The sequence below is a fragment of the Lissotriton vulgaris genome, chromosome 5 (genome assembly GCF_964263255.1).
Source record: "Lissotriton vulgaris chromosome 5, aLisVul1.2, whole genome shotgun sequence".
Taxonomy (NCBI): Eukaryota; Metazoa; Chordata; class Amphibia; order Caudata; family Salamandridae; genus Lissotriton; species Lissotriton vulgaris.
Window position 1 is genome coordinate 268,364,524 of NC_141693.1, and position 14,454 is coordinate 268,378,977.

At 49.5% G+C, this 14,454-nt stretch overlaps 1 protein-coding gene across 15 annotated transcripts in view; it reads right to left on the reverse strand.

The window, feature by feature from the left end:
• KIF1B (kinesin family member 1B) overlaps positions 1 to 14,454 on the reverse strand; it is a 1,388,545-nt gene that overhangs the window by 1,111,784 nt on the left and 262,307 nt on the right. The gene's annotated exons all lie outside the window — the stretch shown is intronic.

The following is a 14,454-nucleotide window of genomic DNA, read 5'->3' on the forward strand; positions in this document are numbered from 1 at the left end:
TATCCTCAAGAGGAATATTCCCTAGGAAAGCCATGGATGCCCCCATTTTGCGCGTGGAGTGTGCTCTAGGGGGGACTGTTAAAGTGCGTTTAGCTTTTCGATAACATATTTGAAAGCATTTAACTATCCATCTGGCTATTCCTGACTTTGATATGGGATTTCCTTTATGTTGTGGTGCGAAAGCAACAAACAACTGTTTTGTCTTTCTGAATGCCTTTGTCCTGTCAACATAATATAGCAGAGCTCTTTTGACATCTAGGGTGTGTAGGGCTCTTTCAGCTACTAACTGGATTTTGGAAGAACACTGGCAGCTCCATAGATTGGTTGATGTGGAAATTGGATATGACTTTTGGCATAAACCTAGGGTTTGTTCTAAGTACTACCCTGTTTGCGTGTATTTGCATAAAGGGTTCTTTAATAGTTAGTGCTTGTAGCTCGCTAACTTTTCTAAGTGAGGTAATAGCAATACGGAAAGCCACCTTCCATGTGAGAAATTGTAGTTCACATGAATGTAGGGGTTCAAAAGGAGGCCCCATAAGTCTGGTGAGTACAACGTTTAGATTCCAGACTGGTGAAGGTGGGTTTTTTGGAGGAATTACTCTTTTAAGGCCCTCCATGAACGCTTTTATTGCTGGTACTCTAAACAGTGAAAGGTGTTAGCTGCTATAGCAGCATACCTCCAAAACAGACAAGTGTAGTCTTATAGAAGAATAAGCTAGGTTGCACCTTTGAAGGTGCAATAGGTAGCATATGATGTTTTGTATAGAAGCATCTAATGGATTGATTTGCTTATTGTTACAGTAAATAACAAATCTCTTCCATTTAGCTGCATAACATGCCCTAGTAGTTGGCCTTCTTGCCTCCTTAATGATGTTCATGCAGTCTGGAGGTAAGTTAAGGTATCCAAACTCCAAGACTTCAGGAGCCAGATCGCTAGGTTCAAATGGTTGGGATCTGGGTGTTTGATTTCTCCATGGCTCTGAGTCAGAAGACTAGGTGTGAGTTTTAGTCTTTGATGAGGCACTACTGAGAGTTCTAGGAACGTTGTGTACCATGGCTGCCTTGCCCATGTTGGAGCAACTAGGATCATTGTGACTGACTATTGCCGTAGTTTGCGTGTCACTAGCGGAATTAGTGGAGCTAGGGGAAAAGCGTACGCAAATCTGCCTGACTAGTTCATCCATATCGCATTGCCCTGTGACAATGGATGTGGGAACCTGGCGGCAAAGTACTGGCATTTTGAGTTTTCTTTTGTGGCAAACAGGTTTATTTCTGGGTGCCCCCCTTTTTGAAAGACTGGTTTGAGGACCTGAGGGTGAATCTCCCATTCATGTAGCTGCTTGCTGTGTCTGCTGAGTAGATCCGCTATCTGATTGTCCTTCCCTGGACGGTGTTCTGCCAGGAGAAAGATGTTTTTTGGAATTGCCCACTTCCATATGCTTTGCGCTAAGTGAGACAGTTGTAGAGAGTGCGTTCCTCCCTGTTTCTGTATGTAGTACATGGCTGTCATGTTGTCCGTCCGGATCAACACAGTCTTGTTGTACAGTTGTTTCTGCAATGCTTTTAGAGCTAGAAATATTGCTAGCAACTCCAAATGGTTGATGTGCAATTTTTTTCTGCTGGGTGTCCATAGCTCTTGCACTGTGTATTGGAGTATATGGGCTCCCCAACCTAACAGTGATGCGTCCGCTGTTATCACTATTAATGGAACCTACTCTTGGAAAAATCGTCCTTTGGAAAGGTTTTGTGGGTTCCACCACTGCAGAGAGTTGTATGCACGACTGTTTACCAACACTAGGTCCTTTAATAGTCCTTGAGCTTGGTTCCACTGTTTTGCTAGGCATTCCTGCAGTGGACGCAATGGAAGTCGGGCATGAGGGACAATGAAAATGCAGGAGGCCATCATGCCTATGAGCTACATGAACACTCGAGCTAACAGGGAGAGTTGTGGTTGGAATTTGCTAATGAGCATTTGCATACTGGCTATCCTTGCTGCGTTTGGATATGCCTTTGCCAGCGAGGTATTTATGGTAGCTCCCAGATATTGCTGTATGTGGGATGGCTGTAGGTTGGATTTTGGGTAGTTTATTGAAAAGCCTAAGCTGTGTAGCAGCTGAAATGTTTGAGACATATGGCTTTTGCACTGTTCGTACGATTTTGCTTGTATCAGCCAATCGTCCAGGTATGGATACATGTGAATGTGTTGTCTCCTTAGATGTGCAGCTACTGTGGCTAGACATTTTGTGAACACTCTCGGAGCTATGGTCACCCCAAAGGTGAGAACTTTGAATTGATAGTGCTGGTTTTGTATTGTGCACCTGAGATACTTCCTGTGAGAAGGATGTATAGGTATGTGGAAGTATGCATCCTTGAGGTCTACGGTTGGTAGGAAGTCTCCTTGCCTTAGCAACGGGCGGACTTTCTGCAGAGTGATCATGTGGAAGTGCTCCGAAAGTATTGAATATGCTACTTACCAGTATGCATCTGTTCTTGGCATGTAGGGCTGCTAACATTCATATCTTTGCATTAGATCGCCACCTAGTGTTGGGTCCGGATGATCGCACATTGTTGTCCTGGAAGAGTCTTCGAAGTATCCTGAGATGGGTGGCTCCTCCCCTGGACTACAGTGCGCATGGGCATCGGCTCCATCCCCAGATTGTTTTTCGCCATTGTGGCAGAGGATGGAGTGGCAAGTATAAAGGATGTCCATGCTAATGATTGAATACAATAGTATATCTGCAGCTGCGACAGGCACCGGGGAGGAGGGCGGGCGATATGAATGTTAGCAGCCCTACATGCCAAGAACAGATGCATACTGGTAAGTAGCATATTCAGTTCGAGGCATGTGGGCTGCTAAATTCATATCTTTGCATAGAATACATAGCAGTCCCTCCATCAGCGGCGGTTGCCCGTGCCAGCTGCAGAAACCTGAAAAAGTGTCTTGAGAACAGCCTGCCCTACAGCCGCTTGCTGTTTGGAATGTACATCAACACAGTAGTGTTTTGTAAAGGTATGTGGTGTAACCCACGTGGCTGCTCTGCAAATATCCTCTAGAGGAATGTTACCAAGGAAAGCCATGGATGCCCCCAACTTGCGTGTGGAGTGTGCCTTTGGGGGTATTGTTAAAGTGCGCTTGGCTTTATGATAACAGATTTGGATGCACTTAACAATCCATCTGGCTATTCCTGCTTTGGAAATTGGGTTGCCTTTGTGTTGTGGTGAGAAGGCAACAAAGAGTTGTTTCGTCTTCCTAAAGTGTTGTGTCCTGTCTATGTAGTACATCAATGCCCTCCGTACGTCCAAGGTATGGAGCATCCTTTCCGCCACTGTTTGTGGGTTCTGGAAGAATGCAGGCAAATCGATAGTTTGGTTGAGATGAAAATGTGACACCACCTTTGGAAGGAATTTGGGGTTAGTACGTAGTACCACCCTATTTGGATGAATTTGGATGAAAGGCTCTTGTATCGTGAGTGCTTGCAACTCACTTACGCGTCTTAGTGACGTAATGGCAATTAGGAAAGCAACTTTCCACGTTAGGAATTGCAGTTCGCACGAGTGCATTGGCTCAAACGGTGGTCCCATCAGCCTGGTGAGGACCACATTGAGGTTCCACACGGGAGCTGGCGGTGTTCTTGGTGGAATGACTCGTTTCAGTCCTTCAAGAAACGCTTTAATTGCAGGCACCCTGAAGACTGAGAGATGCTGCCTATTTTGAAGGTAAGCTGCGATGGCGGATAGATGTATCCGAATAGAAGTGTACGCTAGTTTGCACTTGTAAAGGTGTAACAGATAGCAAATGATGTTAGGGATAGATGCATCTAGCGGGTTTATGTCATTGTTTGCACAGTAAATGACAAAACGCTTCCATTTTGCGGCATAGCATGCTCTGGTTGACGGCTTCCTCGCCTCCTTGATGATGTTCATGCATTCAGGAGGGAGGTTCAGGTATCCAAACTCTAAGACTTCAGGAGCCAGATCGCTAGGTTGAGCTGTTGCGGATCTGGATGCTGAATTTCTCCATGGTTCTGCGTCAGAAGTCTGGGCGTGAGGCGCAGTCTTTGATGCGGGACCACTGAGAGCTCGAGGAACGTGGTGTACCATGCTTGGCGCGCCCACGTTGGAGCAACTAGGATGAGTGTCATGGAGTGTTGCCGTAGTTTCCTCGCCACCAGTGGTATCAGGGGTGTCGGGGGAAAAGCGTAAGCAAATTTGCCTGACCAGTTCATCCATATCGCATTGCCCTGCGATTGGGGGTGTGGGAACCTGGCGGCGAAGCTTTGGCATTTTGCGTTTTCCCTTGTGGCGAACAGGTCTATGTCTGGACGCCCCCACCTTTGGAAGTACGGCTGGAGTACCGATGGATGTATCTCCCACTCGTGCATTTGATGACTGTATCTGCTGAGCAGATCCGCCATCTGATTGTCCTTCCCCGGGAGGTGTTCTGCCATGAGGAAGATGTTCCTCTGAATGGCCCACTTCCACATGCTCTGAGCCAGGTGAGACAGCTGTGGTGAGTGGGTGCCCCCCTGCTTTTGGATGTAGTACATCGCGGTCATGTTGTCCGTCCGGACTAACACCACTTTGTTGCACAGATGTACAATGAAGGACTTGAGCGCCATGAAGATCGCCATCAGTTCCAGATAGTTGATGTGCATCTTCTGTTGCTGCGTCGTCCATAGTCCCTGCACTGTGTAAGTGAGCAGGTGTGCTCCCCATCCCTGGAGAGATGCGTCCGTTGTCAGGATAACCTGTGGCACTGGCTCCTGGAACAGTCGGCCCTTGCAAAGGTTGTGTGGAGTCCACCAATGCAGAGAGTTGTATGCCCGACTGGTAACCAACACTAGGTCTGTTAATTGCCCCTGAGCCTGTGTCCACTGATTTGCTAAGCACTCCTGGAGCGGGCGCATATGCAACCGTGCGTGAGGGACTATGAAGATGCAGGAGGCCATCATGCCTATCAACTGCATGAACACTCTTGCTGGAAGCGAGTGTCCCGGTCTGAACTTCTGGATTAAGGACTGCATGCCGTCTATCCTGACCTGGTTTGGTCGTGCCGAGGCCGTCAGGGTATTGATCGTCGCACCCAGAAACTGCCGGACGTGTGCCGGCTGAAGGTGTGACTTCGGGTAATTCAACGAGAAACCCAGGTCGTGAAGGAGGTGAATGGTAGTCGACATGTCCGCGGCGCACTGCTGTTCCGATCTGGCTTGAACGAGCCAGTCGTCGAGGTAGGGGTAGACATGGATGTTCTGCCTCCTGAGGTGCGCTGCTACAGTCGCCAGACACTTGGTAAAGACCCTTGGGGCAGTCGTGACTCCGAAGGGTAGGACTTTGAACTGATAATGCGCGCCCTGGATAGTGAACCTGAGGTACTTTCTGTGGGACGGATGTAATGGAATGTGGAAATAAGCATCCTTGAGATCTAAGGTTGCTAAGAAGTCTCCTTTGTTTAACATAGGAAGAATCTGCTGCAGTGTAAGCATGTGGAAATGCTCTGACAGTATGTACAGATTGAGGGGACGGAGATCCAGAATTGGTCTGAGAGATCCGTCCTTCTTTGGAATGAGGAAGTACAGAGAATAAACCCCTGTGCCTTCCTCCCCCACTGGCACGAGCTCGATTGCCCCTTTTTGCAGCATCACCAACACTTCCTGCTGCAATAAGTGCAAGTGCTCTGCGGACATAGGTCTTTGCCTTGGCGGAATGTTGGGTGGAGTGGACTGTAACTCTAGACAATAACCGTACTGTATAAGTTGTCGCACCCACCTGTCTGTGGTGATGTTGGTCCAGACGGGCAGGAACTGCTGTATTCTCCCCCCGACAGGTGTTAAATGGTCGGGGGGCAGTGACAGAGAGTCACTGGTTGCTTGGGGCAGAGGAGCGTGAATTGTTGCCTCCTTTGCCACGTCCTTTGTTGCTGTTTCCCCTGTAGCCCCTCTTGTTTTGTTTGGGGTACGAGGACTGTGCTCCACCTCTAGGGAACTGTGACTGTTGACCCATCTGTCCTCTGGTGACTCCACGGGCACCTGAGCGACGAAAATTATTGCCCCGAAACTGCTGAGATTGTAGGGCCCCCATCGATTTAGCAGTTTCGGTGTCCTTTTTAATCTTTTCCAGGGTGGTGTCAACATCTGGACCAAACAGTCTATCTGGATTGACTGGTTGATTAAGTATGGTTGTTTGAATGTCAGGTTTGAACCCCGATATGCGGAGCCAAGCCTGTCTTCTGAGCATGACACTGGTGTTAACGGCCCTAGCGGCCGTGTCCGCGACATCAAGTGCGCACTTTATGGCCGCGTTGGAGATCAGTTGTCCCTCCTGTATAAGCATTTTGGTGCCCTCTTGAAACTGCGGAGGCAGGTGTTCTACAATTTGCTCTAGTGTGTCGTAATGTGATCGATCATAACGTGCCAGTAGTGCCTGTGTATTTGCAATACGCCAGAAATTGGCAGCCTGTGCAGCCACTCTTTTGCCTCCTGCCTCTAGCACTTTGGACTCCTTATCCGGGGGAGGAGCTTCACCCGTTGTTTGGGAGTTGGCCCTCTTGCGTGCGTTTGCTACCACCAAGGAGTCAAGCGGCAACTGTCCTCGAATGTATGCAGGGTCTGCAGGCGCTGGTCTGTACTTTTTTTCAATACGTGGGTTGACCACCCTTGCCCTGGTAGGCTCTTTAAAGATGTCCGCAGCGTGCTTGAGGACCCCTTTGAGCATAGGCAGTGTCTTTACATTTCTTTCTGAAACTGAAAAAGTGTCGAATAGAAAGTCTTCCTCAACTGGGTCAGCATGCATGTCCACGTCGTGATTAGCAGCTGCCCTCTCAATCAGTGCATGAAAACCTGCTGAATCCTCCGTAGGGGATGCACGTGTACTGAAGGACTGTGGGTCTTGCCCCACATCTTGGTTGCCTTGGTCCCCAATGCCATAATAAGAATCTGGCTGTGCATCAGGTTCATTTACTGGGAACGTGTATTGTTCATCTTCACCATAGTCCCCACTGTCAGAGTGGTCTGGAGACGGTGTTGGGCTCCTTCCCACAGGAGGTAGAATAGGTTCCATGAGGCCTGATGCGTCCTGTGGAACCTTCTTCTTCTTTAGGGGAATGATGTAGGATTCCACCGGCTGCGAAGTGATCTTCCTCTTATAAAGAGTTAACTTCCCCGTGTCCGCGTCTATAAAACACTCCGAATCCTCTTCAGGGTCGAGCACTTGACCCGAAGATGTCCCCGCCGTAGAGGAATCCGACTTCTTTGGCGTCGATTTCGAGGAAAAGGCCTTTGGCACCACTTTTGGCGGTAGAAGGAAAAGGAGCTTACTTGCCGGCTTGACCGGGACGTCTGCCGCCTTCTGCGTCGACGGCGTTGGCGTCGACGAGGAAAGAACCTTGTCCTTAATTCTTTGTAGTGAAGCAGCCACGAGAGATGCGTCGGTGACCGATGTCTTTGGCACCGATGAGGTGGCCTTGCCTTCGGATGCGACGTTCCGTTGGTCCTTTGGAGGGATGGACGGCGCCGGACCCGAGTCCCTGGATCGATGCGCAGATGTCCCCGATGGAGCCGGGGCAGTGTCGGTCGCCTTAGCTGGCTTCGCCGGCGCCGGCGCGCTTGTCTTGTGCGTGCCCCCCTTTTTAGAGGATCTCTCCTCCGGCGCCGATTTCGACCCCGTGGAATCGCCGTGCTTCTTCGACTTCTGCGGACCGGAGGTCGACGGAGTCGATAAGGCCGCCGGTTTATTTGTTTTCGCCGTTACGACCGCCATCTTAGGGACGTTCGAGTCCTTAACTTTCGGTTTCGGTTTCGGGTCGGCCATCTTAGGTGTAGTCGAGACCGTTGCTTTCAGTTTCGGTTTCGAAACCCTAGGCGCAGCAAGTATGTCCGTGGCCGGGCCGACAGGCGGGGCCGTGGCTTGCGCTACAGGGTCTTGGGTAAGGCCGACAGGCGATCCCGCGACCCCCTCCTGATGTTCTTCAACTTCGGGGCATAGCTCGTCCCCTGAGCTATCTTCCTCGGCCCCATAAACCATCACGTCGTCCCCTACCTCGTCGACGTATTCAAGGCCCTGACCCACGACTCCGTCGTCGTCATATTCCGGATCGGCCTCGACCTCCGTCTCAGGCGGGGAGATTTGAAGATGATGGCTCTGGTCTTCTTCTTCTTGGTCGCCGAAGATGTTATCCGGATCCGGGGCCGTCTGTTTGGCCACAAGGCGCACCGCGCGCCGAATCGTTAGAGTTTTCTTCGACCTGAACTTCGCACAGGCCCGGCAACTTCCTTCATCATGGTCTGGAGAAAGGCACTTATTGCAGACCGGGTGTACATCTACATGTGGGTATTTGGACCCACAGAGCGGACAGAGTTTAAACGGACTCCGCTCCATGTTGGGAACTTAGTGTCGAGTCGCGATGAGAAGGCCTCGATGTCCGAAGAGTAGTTAGAAACTCCGGTGATTCCGGCTCCGAGAGACGGAAGAAACTCGAGACCGAACGCAAACAATACCGACGTAAAGAAACCCAAAGCCTTTTGGCCGTAAAAAATGATGTTTATTCGGTTCCGACGGAGAGACGTCGAGACCGCATCCGAACCCAATGGCGGAAAAAAACAATCTGGGGATGGAGCCGATGCCCATGCGCACTGTAGTCCAGGGGAGGAGCCACCCATCTCAGGATACTTCGAAGACTCTTCCAGGACAACAATGTGCGATCATCCGGACCCAACACTAGGTGGCGATCTAATGCAAAGATATGAATTTAGCAGCCCACATGCCTCGAACATACTGGTTTAGGGGTCTGAGGTCCAGTATTGTTCTGAGGGACCCGTCCTTCTTGGGAATGAGGAAGTATAGCGAGTATACTCCTGTTCCTTGGTGCTGGAAAGGGACTGGCTCTATGGCCCCCTTTTCCAGCATGCTTTTCACCTCTTGTTGTAACAGGGCGATGTGTTCCGTGGACATTGGACGGTGTCTGGGTGGTATGTTGGGTGGAGTAGAAGTCAGTTCTAGACAGTAGCCATACTGGATAATTTGTCTTACCCACCTGTCTGTGGTAATGTTGTTCCAGACTGGTAGGAACTGTTGTATTCTTCCTCCGTCCGTTGTTATGTGGTCTGGAGGTAATGTATTGAAGTCACTGTTTTGTGGCAGTGGAGGCTCTGTTATTGCCTCCACGTACTCTACCTTTATTGCTATTTCCTCTGTATCCACCTCGATTGGGACCTTTATTGAAGATGGACTGGGTATTGGCTTTATATGCGGAGGCACCTTGTGACATGTTGCCTCGTGCAGCTCCTCTGTATGATGAGCGCCGAAAGGAGCTTTTATGCTGTTGGAACTGCAGTGCATCCATTGATTTTGCAGTTTGTGTCTTTTTTCATCTTATCCAGAATATTATCTACTGCTGGTCCAAAGAGGAAGACTGGATTGACCGGCTGGTTTAGAATAGTAGATTGCACCTCGCTTTTAAAGCCTGATATGAGTAGCCATGCGTGTCGTCTTAGCAAGACACTAGTATTAACGGATCTTGCTGCGGTATTTGCTGCGTCTAATGCACATTTAATGGAAACATTTGAAATGAGCTTCCCCTCCTGAATAAGAGCATCAGCTTGTTCTTCGAATGGCTCAGGTAAATGTTGCAGTATGCTCTCTAGTCTATCGTAGTGTGCCCTATTGTAGCGAGCTAGTAGAGCCTGTGTGTTAGCTATTAGCCATGAATTGGCTGCCTGTGCAGCTACTCTTTTTCCTGAGGCTTCAAGAATTTTTGATTCTTTATCAGGAGGTGGTGCTTCTCCAGTTGTTTGAGAGTTAGCCCTCTTTCGTGCATTAGCTACAACTGATGAATCAAGTGGTAGTTGACCTCTAATGTATGTAGGGTCTGTAGGGGCAGACCTATATTTTTTCTCAACCCTAGGGTTGATAACACGTGCTCTAGCTGTATCCTTAAATATATCAGTGGCGTGTTTTAGTACACCATTTAACATAGGGAGTGTTCTAACTGTTCTATCAGAAGAGGCAAATGTATCAAAAAGGAAATCCTCCTCTATTGGGTCACTATGCATATCAACATTGTGGTATAGTGCGGCCCTATCCACTAGTAGGTTAAATGCCACTGTATCATCTGTGGGTGATGGTTTACCTGGGTAGGAGGAGGTGTCAGGGATGGGATGTGTATCATATGGGTCTTGTTGATTGTCCCATGTGTTATCTTGTGTCGCTGGGGCCTGTGGATAGTTATAATCCTGCTCAGGATCCTCTTCTGCATAATCTACATTATACTCTGACTGTGTAGGAGAGTAAGGGGCATGAGGCGTGGTAGGCATAGTAGGAGAGACAGGTTTGAAAGGTCTAAGTGGAGAAGTGGCAGAGTCTTTCTTTTTCTTTAGAGGAATTGGTGAAGAAGGTTCAGTGTCCACTGGTCTCTTCTTTTTGCGGTAAACTGTTAATTTGCCAGTCTCAGGGTCTATGTACAGTTTTGTTTGTTCCTCTTCAATAGGATCAGGGTGAAAGAGTTCTTCTTCCACTGTCGTTGGTTTTGGAGTCAAATCCTTGGGTTTTGTCTTTTTTAGATCGACGTTCGTTTTTGGATCGACGGTTTTTGTCGGTTTGATAGGCTCAGGTATCTTTTTAGCCTTCTTCAGGTCGAGGCTTGTTTTCGGATCGACCAGACTTTTAGGTCGGACAGTTTTTTTTGGAGGTTCGACCTTTTTTGGTGGTTTGTCCTTTGTCGAATCGATTGGCTTCTTCGGTTCGACTGGGTTCTTCGGAGCAGTTGTGCCCGGGTCGATTGGCTTTGGCGCAACCTTCTTCGGTTGGACTGCTTTCGGTTCGTCGACTTTCGGTTTCGGTTCGACCGCCTTTTCGGTGCGACGTTCGAGTCGACACCCCTTTTCAGGTCGACTGCCTTTGGTTGTAAAGGCTTACATGGTACGTCGAGCTTCGGCTCGGCGGCCTTTGGCTCTGCGACTTTCGGTACGATGACCTTCGGTCCGACAGCCTTCGGATTGACAACCTTTGGTTTTTTGAGAACGTGACTTGGGCCTGGTGTGTCAAAAGGCTTTTTCTTGGTATTCGTAGGTGAACTTTAATGCGGGGCTATCGAGTCAGTGTCTTTATCTTGGCTAAGGCCTGTTGGCGATGCCTCGACCAGAGCCTTTGTTCTCGGTAGAGTGGGTTTCAGGGGCAGTGTACTCGCAGTTCGCCCCTGCGGGATCTGTTCATTTTACGAATTGTCCTCGACGGCCACGATCTCTAGATCCGAGTCTTCTACGTCGACGAGGTCTTGGTCGTCGTTGAAAATGTTTTGCGGTTCTGGTGCTGGTCTCTGCATCTCTTGCCTAGCGGCCCGTCGATTCTGGATCGTCTTTTTGGAACGGAATTGGGCACAAGCCAGACAATCTTCTTCTTTATGGTCCGGTGACGAGCAATTGTTGCATACTGGATGTAGGTCAGTATGCGGGTACTTGGAATGGCATTGTGGGCAGAATTTAAATGGACTTCGTTCCATCGACGATCGGCCCACGTGGCGTCAAAAGGCCCAACGGCCCGTGTCGATTACCGGAGAGAAGTAGGAAGTTTAACCGAGGTAATAGGCACCGAGCGAAAACAGCACCGTCGAGGCCGAAGGCCTTTAAAAAAGTTTTGTTTCGATTCTGAACTTGGAGTGTAGGAAAAATATCCGAACCCAATGGCGGAAAAAAACAATCTGAAGATGGAGGGGATGCCCATGCGCACTGTAGTCCAAGGGAGGAGCCACCTATCTCGTGATACTTCGAAGACTCTTCCAGGACAACAAGGTGCAATCATCCGGACCCAACACTAGGCGGCGATCTATGCACAGATATGAATTCAGCAGCCCACATGCCTCGAACCTGACGTACTCGTGTGCAAAACTAGGACCCTGAAAAGGGAAACAACCCTAGTCCTACAATATCAGTCCACGAGGTAGGGAGGCATGGGTGGGGCTATAAGGAATCTGCAGCTAGAGTCTCTACCAGATAATGCTTTACCGGAGGTAAGTAACATTCATCTGATAGAGCCTTCTAGCTGCAGATTCCTTACCTTTGACTCAGATAACCGAACCATACCATTCAAGTGGTGGCTTGCGGACTCGCATCCTAAACTAAGAAGTCTTGCAGGACTGAACGGGCCTGCACATCTGACCCTCAAGGCAGTAATGTTTTGCGAACGTGTGCAAAGAAGCCCAAGTTGCTGCCTGACAGATGTCTTGGCCTGGGACACTCCGAGCCAAGGCCATAGTCACAGCATTTCCCCTGGTGAAATGGGCTCTTGATCCCTCACTGGGCTGCTTCTTTGCTAAGGCATAACAGATCTTGATGCAGAGAACGACCCAGCGAGAGATGGTCCTTTTCTGCACTGCCCTTTCTTTCTTTGCTCCCAAGTACCATACAGAGTTGGTCGTCCACCGGGAACTCTTTTGTGCGGTCAAGGTAGAATGACAACGCTCTTTTTGGGGCCAGTCAGTGGAGATGCTACACTTCCTTAAAGGGATGTGGAGGAGCAAAAAAGGTAGGCAAAGCGGTGGACTGACCAAGATGGAATGGGATCACAACCTTTGGCAAAATGGATGCCCTGGTGAGAAGCACCACCGTGTCCGAAATGACATAAGATAAGGAGGCGAAAAAGATAACACCTGCAACTCACTCACCCTTCTGGCAGATGTAATCGCCACTAAGAAGGCGGTTTTGTGTAAAGGCTCAAAGGGATCACACATCAGATAGGTAAGGACCAAATTAAGGTCCCACTGTGGCATAACAAAGGGTGTGGTTGGAAACCAGTGAGCCAGCACTTTTAGAAATCTATTTACAACAGGAGACTTAAAGAAGGGGGGACTGGTCTGGCAGCCGCAAAAAAGCAGACAGAGAAGAAAGGTAACCCTTGAGAGTTCCCAAGGCAGAGCCCAGCTAGGTAAGGGTTAGAATGAATAAAAGGATGGTAGAAAGAGAAGCAGGGTCAATAGACCTTTCTGTACAGTATAATAGAAACTTCTGCCAATGGAAGGCGTACACTGTTGTAGAGGAGGGCCGCCTGGCCGCCAGAATAACGTTACAGACTTCGGGATGAAGGTCAAAAGCTATCAACTGCCGCCACTCAATCTCCATACATGAAGGCGCAGAGTTGACAGGTTCGGGTGGAAAACCCTCCTCTGCTGCTGCGACAGAAGATCCTTCAGAAGGAGCAGCCTGATTGGAGGATCGATGCTCATTCTCAGAAGCTCTGGATACCAGACTCTCCTCGTCCAGTCCGGAGCCACAAGAATGACTTGTGCCCAGACCCTCCTGGTCTTCTTCAGAACCCTGGTAAGGAGTGGTATGGGCAGAAAGGCATACAACAGGCCTTAGCGCCACTCGCGACAAAAAACGCTGCCATGCGATAGCTGCCTTGGAAACTCCTGCGCGCAATACCGCTGACACTGCGCATTCCCTTAGAAGGCAAACTAATCTAATCAAGGTTCTCCCCATTGCTGAAAGAGACCATTCGACACCTCCGACTGGAGACTCTTCTTGTGATCCGCTAAGCATAGACGGCGGCGTTCGTCCACCCTGGCATTCAGAGCACCTGCCAGGTGTTGAACCACCAGGCTTATGTCCTGCTGGTCCAGATAGGTCTAGAGACTCAGGGCTTCTCGACAAAGGGTCCATGACCCCCACCCCGCCCTGCTTGTTGCAGTACCATATGGTGGTGGTTGTGTCTGTGAACACCTGCACTAACTTCCCCTTGACAGAGGGAAGGAATGCCTTCAATGTCAACCAAATTGCTCGGAGCTCCAACAAATGCATGTGATGCCCCATATCGGCCGTAAACCAGTGTCCCCTAATCTCCACCTCTCCCAGGTGGCCGCCCCATCCCAGAAGTGACACATCTGTCTTGACTGAGATCTGGTTGGGGAAGTTCCTTCCTAGATCTTAACCACGTCGGTGAGATTTCCCTGATGCTGTGCCCATTGGAACTTCAAGTCCCACTGCAGAGCCTGTCTTACCAACAGGATGCAGGAGGCCATGAGGCCCAACAGCCTCAGTCAGTCTTCCTGAAATCCAGGATAGAGGCTAAAATATCGGAATCATAGCTTGAATATCCTGGAATCGCTGCTTAGGAGGATAAGCCCAAAACTACACTGTGTCCAGAACAGCTCCGATGAAAGGAACGTATGAGAAGGAGTCAGGTGTGACGTCGGCACGTTTATAGAGAACCCCAGTGAAAGCAGAAGGTTTGCTGTAGTCTGAAGGCGGGAGACAACAGCTTGGGGCAAGGATGCCTTCAACAGCCAGTCATCGATGCAGGGGAAGATTGACATTCCTAATCTGCGTAGAAGCGCTGCGACCACCGACATCCCCTTGATGTACACCCAAGAGGCAATAGTAAGGCCGAAGGGGAGCACGGTAAACTGAAAGTGCTTGAACCGCAGGAAAAGCCTGTGGCTCAGCAGAATGGGAATATGAAACTACATAC